Raw genomic sequence first — 9,096 nt, forward strand, 5'->3', positions numbered from 1 at the left:
TCTCTTTACTCATTCCGTAACGCATGATCCTGTGGCTAACTCATTAGTCACATTGAGCTCATTATGATGATGCATTACCGAGTGGGCCCAGAGATACCTCTCCGTCATACGGAGTGACAAATCCCAGTCTCGATTCGTACCAACCCAACAGACACTTTCGGAGATACCTGTAGTGCATCTTTATAGCCACCCAGTTACGTTGTGACGTTTGGTACACCCAAAGCATTCCTACAGTATCCGGGAGTTGCACAATCTCATGGTCTAAGGAAACAATACTTGACATTAGAAAAGCTCTTAGCAAATGAACTACACGATCTTGTGCTATGCTTAGGATTGGGTCTTGTCCATCACATCATTCTCCTAATGATGTGATCCCGTTATCAATGACATCCAATGTCCATGGTCAGGAAACCACGACCATCTATTGATCAACGAGCTAGTCAACTAGAGGCTTACTAGGGACATGTTGTGGTCTATGTATTCACACATGTATTACGGTTTCCAATTAATACAATTATAGCATGAACAATAGACAATTATCATGAACAAGGAAATACAATAATAACCATTTTATTATTGCCTCTAGGGCATATTTCCAACAAAATCAGGACTTTTTCTCAATGTTCCACCTGCCAATATCTCAGGAGGCAGCAGCTGAATTGGAAACCTTGGAAGGATGATTGTTCAATCTTCAGAGAGATCCGACATTGTCTGATGTTTGGATTTGGCCTGGAAAGTCTGGACAGTTTATAGCAAAGAGCTTCTACGACATCATGCATACACACCTCCCAACTATTCAACCCTGCAAGTGGCTTTGGCAGAGCAGATGTACTATGAAAATCAAAGTTTTTGGTTGGCTCCTCTTTTTTGACAGGCTCAACACAAAGGACATGTTGGTCCGCAGGCATTGGGGGTCTCCTACGGCTGATAATCTATGTGTCATCTGTAATGCCTTTGTTTTGGAGGATAGAGCTCATCTATTCTTTGAATGTAATTTCAGTGCCAGGGTTTGGAATTACCTGCAGATCGATTGGTCACATGGTTCAAATATTCAGCAATGTATATCTCAAGCAAGGCAGAGATTTGGGCATCCTTTCTTCTTTGAAGTTATGCTCACAGCTGCTTGGAATATTTGGATTCTGAGAAATGGGAGAACTTTCAGGGGGGTACAGGCTACTTTTGCTGCCTGGAGGGGTAGCTTTGTACATGATATTCTCCTCCTATCTCATAGGCTTAAGGATAGCATTAAGTCTAGGCTTGTAGATTGGGTTAACTCCCTCATGTAAATGTAAGTTTTTTCTTTCTTCTAAATTAGGCTTGTAATTTGTATCTTCCTCTGTACAGTTTGTTTTAAGGCTGCAATAAAGGGCTGTGGGGTTTTTACCCTACAGTAAATATTCAAAAAAACAACACATTATTTGAGATAAGAGTAACATTAAGTAGTAAGAGCAAAAAATTAAAGCAGTAAAAGCAAAAATTAAGCAGTAAGAACAAAAATACCATGATGAACTTCTCTGTGTTTGTGCGAGTCAACACATGAACGTACGGGAGGCAATGCAGAAAACTAGATGTACGGAAAAGAGATATTACAAACAAGCTATTGTCATGATAGTTGAATTGCAAACCCCGAGGCATGATAGAAGAGAAAACAAGCTGGTACTTCACATCAGTCAGATTTTCAAAAGCTACAAAACAAGAGAAAACCTGTTGGGAAACGTAGCATGCAATTTCAAAAAAATTCCTACGCTCACGCAAGATCTATCTAGGAGATGCATAGCAACGAGAGGGGGAGAGTGTGTCCACATACCCTTGTAGACCGAAAGCGGAAGCGTTTGACAACGCGGTTGATGTAGTCGAACTTCTTCTCATTCCGACCGATCAAGCACCGAACGTACGGCACCTCCGAGTTCTGCACACGTTCAGCTCGATGACGTCCCACGAACTCTTGATCCAGCAAAGTGTCGAGGGAGAGTTCTGTCAGCATGACAGCGTGGTGACGGTGATGGTGAAGTGATCTGCGCAGGGCTTCGCCTAAGCACTACGTGAATATGACCGGAGGCATAAACTATGGAGGGGGGCGCCGCACATGGCTAACAATGTTTGATGTGTCTTAGAGGTGCCCCCGCCCCCGTATATAAAGGAGGGAGAGGGGAGGAGGCCGTCATAGGGCGTGCCAAGTGGGGAGGAATCCCACTTGGACTCCTAGTCCTATTCGCCCCCCCCCCTCCCTTCTATCGGAGGGGGAAAGGGGGAAGGAGAGGGAGAGGGAGAAGGAAAGGGGGGCCGCGCCCCCTCCCCTTATCTAATTCGGACTCCCCATGGGGGGGCGCCACCCCTTTGTGGGCTGCCTTGCCTCTCCCCTATGGCCCATGTGGCCCATTACTTCCCCTGGGGGGGTCCGGTAACCTCCCGGTACTCCGATAAATACCTGAAACACTCCGGAACCATTCCGGTGTCCGAATACTATCGTCCAATATATCAATCTTTACCTCTCAACCATTTCGAGACTCCTCGTCATGTCCGTGATCTCATCCGGGACTCCAAACAATCTTTGGTCACCAAAACACATAACTCATAATACAAAATGTCATCGAACCTTAAGCGTGCAGACCCTACGGGTTCGAGAACTATGTAGACATGACCGAGACACCTCTCCGTTCAATAACCAATAGCGGAACCTGGATGCTCATATTGGCTCCCACATATTCTACGAAGATCTTTATCGGTCGAGCAGTTATGACAACATGCGAGTCAATAATCTAGTTCACGTCGCTATGTGATTAACACCCAAAGAGTACTAAGGTGTGATCATGTTTTGCTTGTGAGAGAGGTTTAGTCAACGGACCTGCCACATTCAGATCCGTATGTATTCTGCAAATTTCTATGTCTACAATGCTCTGCAGGGAGCTACTCTAGCTAATTGCTCCCACTTTCAATATGTATCTAGATCGAGACTCAGAGCCATCCAGATTGGTGTCAAAGCTTGCATCGACGTAAACTCTTTATCACCTCCATAACCGAGAAATATTTCCTTAGTCCTCTTAGGTAACTAAGGATAACTTTGACCACTGTCCAGTGATCCGCTCCTGGATCACTATCGTACCACCTTGCCAAACTCATGGCAAGGTACATAACAGGTTTGTTACACAACATGGCATACTTTATAGAACCTATGGCTGAGGCATAGGGAATGACTTTCATTCTCTCTCTATCTTCTGTCGTGGTCGGGTTTTGAGTCTTACTCAACTTCATACCTTACAACTCAGGCAAGAACTCCTTCTTTGACTGATCCATTTTGAATCTTCCAAAATCTTATCAAGGTATGTACTCATCGAAAGTCTTATCAAGCGTCTTGATCTATCTCTATAGATCTTGATGCTCAATACGTAAGCAGCTTCACTGAGGTCTTTCTTTGAAAAACTCCTTTCAAACACTCCTTTATGCTTTCCAGAAAATTCTACATCATTTCTGATCAACAATATGGCATTCACATATACTTATCAGAAAGGCTGTAGTGCTCCCACTCACTTTCTTGTAAATACAGGCTTCACCGCAAGTCTGTATAAAACTACATGCTTTGATCAACTTATCAAAGTGTATATTCCAACTCCGAGATGCTTGCACCAGTCCATAGATGGATTGCTGGAGCTTGCACATTTCGTTAGCACCTTTAGGATTGGCAAAACCATCTGGTTGCATCATATACAACTCTTCTTTAATAAATCCATTAAGGAATGCAGTTTTGATACCCATTTGCCAGATTTCATAAAATGCGGCAATTGCTAACGTGATTCGAACAGATTTAAGCATCGATACGAGTGAGAAAATCTCATCGTAGTCAACACCTTGAACTTGTCAAAAACCTTTTGCGACAATTCGAGCTTTGTGGATAGTAACACTACCATCAGCATCCGTATTCCTCTTGAAGATCCATTTATTCTCTATGGCTTGCCAATCATCGGGCAAGTCCACCAAAGTCCCTTTGTTCTCATACATGGATCCTATCTCAGATTCATGGCCTCAAGCCATTTTGCGGAATCTGGGCTCATCATCGCTTCCTCATAGTTCGTAGGTTCGTCATGGTCTAGTAACATGACTTCGAGAATAGGATTATCGTACCACTCTGGCGCGGAACATGCTCTGGTTGACCTACGAGGTTCGGTAGTAACTTGATCCGAAGTTTCATGATCATTATCATTAGCTTCCTCACTAGTTGGTGTAGGCATCACGGGAACAGTTTTCTGTGATGAGCTACTTTCCAATTCGAGAGAAGTTACAATTACCTCATCAAGTTCTACTTTCCTCCCACTCACTTCTTCCGAGAGAAACTCCTTCTCTAGAGAGGATCCATTCTTAGCAACAAAGACCTTGCAATTGGATCTGTGATAGAAGGTGTACCCAACAGTTTCTTTTTGGGTATCCTATGAAGACGCACTTCTCCGATTTCGGTTCGAGCTTATCAGGTTGAAGCTTTTTCACATAAGCATTGCAACCCCAAACTTTAAGAAACGACATTAGGTTTCTTGCCAAACCACAGTCCATACAGTGGCGTCGCAACGAAATTAGACGGTGCCCTATTTAACGTGGATGCGGCTGTCTCTAATGCATAACCCCAAAATGATAGTGGCAAATCGGTAAGAGACATCATAGAACGCACCATATCTAATAAAGTACGGTTACGACGTTCGGACACACCACTACGTTGTGGTGTTCCAGGTGGCGTGAGTTGTGAAACTATTCCACATTGTTTTAAATGAAGACCAAACTCGTAACTCAAATATTCGCCTCCGCGATCAAATCATAGAAACTTTATTTTCTTGTTACGATGATTCTCCACTTCACTCTGAAATTCTTTGAACTATTCAAATGTTTCAGACTTGTGTTTCATTAAATAGATAAACCCATATCTGCTCAAATCATCTGTGAAGGTCAGAAAATAATGATACCCGCCGCGAGCCTCAACACTCATTGGCCCGCATACATCAGTATGTATTATTTCCAATAAGTCAGTAGTTCGCTCCATTGTTCCGAAGAACGGAGTTTTAGTCATCTTGTCCATGAGGCATGGTTCGCAAGTATCAAATGATTCATAATCAAGTGATTCCAAAAGGTCATCTGCATGGAGTTTCTTCATGCGCTTTACACCAATATGACCTAAACGGCAGTGCCACAAATATGTTGCACTATCATTATCAACTTTGCATCTTTTGGCATCAATATTATGAATATGTGTACACTATGATCGAGATTCAATAAACCATTTACATTGGGTGTATGACCATATAAGGTTTTATTCATGTAAACAGAACAACAATTATTCTCTAACTTAAATGAATAACCGTATCGCAATAAACATGATCCAATCGTATTCATGCTCAACGCAAACACCAAATAACATTTATTTAGGTCCAACACCAATCCCGAAGGTAGAGGGAGTGTGCGATGGTGATCTCATCAACCTTGGAATCACTTCCAACACACATCGTCACTTCGCCCTTAACTAGTCTCTGTTCATTTTGCAACTCCTGTATTGAGTTACTAATCTTAGCAACTGAACCGGTATCAAATACCCTGGGGTTACTATGAACACTAATAAAGTACACATCAATAACATGTATAGCAAATATACCTTTGTTCACTTTGCCATCCTTCTTATCCGCCAAGTATTTGGGGTAGTTCTGCTTCCAGTGACCATTTCCTTTGCAGTAGAAGCACTCAGTTTCAGGCTTAGGTCTAGCTTTGGGCTTCTTCACGGGAGCGGCAACTTGCTTGCCATTCTTCTTGAAGTTTCCTCTCTTTCCCTTGCCCTTTTTCTTGAAACTAGTGGTCTTGTTAACCATCAACAATTGATGCTCTTTCTTGATTTCTACCTTCGTCGATTTCAGCATCACGAAGAGCTCGGGAATCGTTTTCGTCATCCCTTGCATATTAAAGTTCATCTCGAAGTTCCAATAACTTGGTGATGGTGACTAGAGAACTCTGTCAATCACTATCTTATCTGGAAGATTAACTCCCACTTGATTCAAGCGATTTGTAGTACTCAGACATTCTGAGCACATCCTCACTGGCTGAGCTATTCTCTTCCATCTTGTAGGCAAAGTACTTGTCAGAGGTCTCATACCTCCCGACACGGGCATGAGTCTGAAATACCAATTTCCGCTCTTGGAACATCTCATATATTCCATGGCGTTCAAAACGTTTTTGAAGTCCCGGTTCTAAGCTGTAAAGCATGGTGCACTAAACTCCTAAGTAGTCATCATACTGAGCTTTGTCAAACGTTCAGAACGTCTGCATTTGCTCCTGGAATAGGTTTGTCACCTAGCGGTGCATCAAGGACATAATTCTTCTGTGCAGCAATGAGGATAATCCTCAGATCACGGACCCAGTCCGCATCATTGCTACTATTATCTTTCAACTTAGTTTTCTCTAGGAACATATCAAAAACATAGGGGAGCTACAACGCGAGCTATTGATCTACAACATAATTTGCAAATACTATCAGGACTAAGTTCATGATAAATTAAAGTTCAATTAATCATATTACTTAAGAACTCCCACTTAGATAGACATCCCTTGAGTCATCTAAATGATCACGTGATCCAAATCAACTAAACCATTTCCGATCATCACATGAGATGGAGTAGTCATCAATGGTGAACATCTCTATGTTGATCATATCTACTATATGATTCACGTTCGACCTTTCGGTCTCCAGTGTTCCGAGGCCATATTTGTACATGCTAGGCTCATCAAGTTTAACCCGAGTATTCCGCATGTGAAAAACTATCTTGCACCCGTTGTATGTGAAAGTAGAGCCTATCACACCCGATCATCACGTGGTGTCTCAGCACGAAGAACTTTTGCAATGGTGCATACTCAGGGAGAACACTTATACCTTGAAATTTTAGTAGGGGATCATCTTATAATGCTACCGCCGTACTAAGAAAAATAAGATGCATAAAAGATAAACATCACATGCAATCAAAATATGTGACATGATATGGCCATCATCATCTTGTGCCTTTGATCTCCATCTCCAAAGCACCGTCATGATCTCCATTGTCACCGGCTTGACACCTTGATCTCCATCGTAGCGTCGTGGTCATCTCGCCAACTATTGCTTCTACAACTATCGCTAACGCATAGTGATAAAGTAAAGCAATCACATGGCGTTTGCATTTCATACAATAAAAGCGACAACCATAAGACTCCTGCCAGTTGCCGATAACTTTTACAAAACATGATCATCTCATACAACAACGTATATCATATCATGTCTTGACCATATCACACCACAACATGCCCTGCAAAAACAAGTTAGACGTCCTCTACTTTGTTGTTGCAAGTTTTACGTGGCTGCTACGTGCTTCTAGTAAGAACCGTTCTTACCTACGCATCATAACCACAACGATGTTTCGTCAAGTTTGCTGTTTTAACCTTCAACAAGGACCGGCCGTAGTCAAATTCGATTCAACTAAAGTTGGAGAAACAACCACCCGCCAGCCACCTTTATGCAAAACAAGTTGCATGTCTGTCGGTGGAACCGGTCTCATGAACGCGGTCATGTAAGGTTGGTCCGGGCCGCTTCATCCAACAATACCGCCAAATCAAAATAAGACGTTGGTGGTAAGCAGTATGACTATCATCTCCCACAACTCATTTTGTTCTACTCGTGCATATATCTCATCTACGCATAGACCTGGCTCGGATGCCATTGTTGGGAAACGTAGCATGCAATTAAAAAAATCCTACGCTCACGCAAGATCTATCTAGGAGATGCATAGCAACGAGAGGGGAAAGTGTGTCCACGTACCCTTGTAAACCAAAAGCGAAAGCGTTTGACAACGCGGTTGATGTAGTCGAAGTTCTTCTCGTTCCGACCGATCAAGCACTGAACGTACGACACCTCCGAGTTCTGCACACGTTCAGCTCGATGACGTCCCTCAAACTCTTCATCTAGCAAAGTGTCAAGGGAGAGTTCCGTCAGCACGACGGCGTGGTGACGGTGATGGTGAAGTGATTCGCGCAGGGCTTCGCCTAAGCACAACGTGAATATGACCGGAGGCGTAAACTATGGAGGGGGGCGCCACACACGGCTAACAATGTTTGATGTGTCTTAGAGGTGCCCCCCGCCCCCGTATATAAAGGAGGGACAGGGGAGGAGGCCGGCCTAGGGTGCGCCAAGTGGGGAGGAATCCCACTTGGACTCCTAGTCCTATTCGCCCCCCCCCCTTCCTTCTATCGGAGGGGGAAAGGGGGGAGGAGAGGAGATGGAGAAGGAAAGGGGGCCGCGCCCCTTCCCCTTGTCCAATTCGGACTCCCCATGGGGGGGCACCCCCTTGTGGGCTGCCTTGCCTCTCCCCTATGGCCCATGTGGCCCATTACTTCCCCCGGGGGGTTCCGGTAACCTCCCGGTACTTCGATAAATACCTGAAACACTCCGGAACCATTCCGGTGTCTGAATACTATCGTCCCATATATCAATCTTTACCTCTCGACCATTTCGAGACTCCTCATCATGTCTGTGATCTCATCCGGGACTCCGACCAATCTTCGGTCACCAAAACACATAACTCATAATACAAATCATCATTGAACGTTAAGCGTGCGGACCCTACGGGTTCGAGAACTATGTAGACATGACCGAGACACCTCTCCGGTCAATAACCAATAGCGGAACCTAGATGCTCATATTGGCTCCCACATATTCTACGAAGGTCTTTATCGGTCGAACCGTTATGACAACATACATTATTACCTTTGCCATCGGTATGTTACTTGCCCGAGATTCGATCGTCGGTATACTCATACCTAGTTCAATCTCGTTACCGGCAAGTCTCTTTACTCATTCCGTAATGCATCATCCTGTAACTAACTCATTAGTCACATTGCTTGCAAGGCTTATTATGATGTGCATTACCGAGAGGGCCCAGAGATACCTCTCTGATACTCGGAGTGACAAATCCTAATCTCGGTCTATGCCAACCCAACAAAACACCTTCGGAGATACCTGTAGAGCATCTTTATAATCACCCATTTACGTTGTGACGTTTGATAGCACACAAGGTATTCCTCCGGTATTCGGGAGTTGCATAA

The sequence above is a fragment of the Aegilops tauschii genome, chromosome 5 (assembly GCF_002575655.3).
Source record: "Aegilops tauschii subsp. strangulata cultivar AL8/78 chromosome 5, Aet v6.0, whole genome shotgun sequence".
Lineage (NCBI taxonomy): Eukaryota > Viridiplantae > Streptophyta > Magnoliopsida > Poales > Poaceae > Aegilops > Aegilops tauschii.